This window comes from Apium graveolens, chromosome 1, assembly GCF_009905375.1.
Source record: "Apium graveolens cultivar Ventura chromosome 1, ASM990537v1, whole genome shotgun sequence".
In the NCBI taxonomy this organism is placed as follows: domain Eukaryota; kingdom Viridiplantae; phylum Streptophyta; class Magnoliopsida; order Apiales; family Apiaceae; genus Apium; species Apium graveolens.
In genome coordinates, this window is record NC_133647.1 from 70641201 (window position 1) to 70642237 (window position 1037).

Sequence of the window (1037 nt, forward strand, 5' to 3'; positions counted from 1 at the left end):
ACCTGCACACAGCTCACAAACACTGATTATCTGATTAACACCATAGTTAGCCAAAGAATCGATCTTCATAGACAACGCCTTTAGTTGAGCAGTGATAGCCATAGTTGTATCCACTTCAAGAACTCCTGCTACCTTGCCATGTGGTAATCTATGGGTTAGATACTGATATTCATTAGCAGCCATCGATTCAATTAGCTCATAAGCTTCATTATAGCTCTTAGCCCATAAGGCTCCAGCTGATGTTGCATCAAGCATGGGTCTTGAATATGCTCCCAAACCATTATAAAAACAATTGATGATCATCCAATCAGGCATTCCATGATGAGGACACTTCCTAAGCATCTCCTTGTAGCGCTCACAAGCTTCACATTAAGATTCTCCCGATTGTTGTGCAAATTGAGTAAGAGCATTCCTGAGTGCAGCTGTCTTCGCCATAGGGAAGAATTTAGTGAGAAAATTTTGAGCAAGATCCTCCCAAGTAGTGATAGAACTTGCTGGTAGAGAATATAACCAACACTTAGCTTTATCCCGCACAGAGAATGGGAAAAATCTCAATTTCACAGCATCTTCAAAAATATTATTGAACTTGAAGGTGTCACAGATATCGATGAAATCCCTAATGTGCATATTGGGATCTTCTGTTGGAGAACCCCCAAACTGGACTGAATTATGTACCATCTGAATCTGTTAGTCGCTAAACACGCGCTAAAATTCACGCAAGTATATGTTTTCGCAAGTAATATAGAATATCTTCTAGTTCGTTCCCACAGAGAATAAAGTTTGTAATTTCAATCAATGTATTTATGCAACAATGGTATGGTTATTATTCAATGCTAAGACGATCAACAAATTGAGATTGTTTTTAACTAACCTTAAGCTAATAATTATAACTAAGATATATGACAAACATGGGATTCTAATTTCATTAAATACTTTATTTAATAGCCTTTTCGTTCTTAACCTTAGCATGTAATGGTGATGACACTAATCAGATAACACGAAACTGATAAATGCCAACTTTCATTGCACGATACTAC

At 37.0% G+C, this 1037-nt stretch overlaps 1 non-coding gene across 1 annotated transcript; it reads left to right on the forward strand.

Annotated features, from left to right (window-relative positions):
• The first annotated feature begins 313 nt into the window (after window positions 1–313).
• On the forward strand, window positions 314–420 carry LOC141680943 (small nucleolar RNA R71). The gene has a single exon (XR_012558453.1). It is a non-coding gene; the product is annotated as a small nucleolar RNA R71 (small nucleolar RNA).
• Window positions 421–1037: the final 617 nt, after the last annotated feature.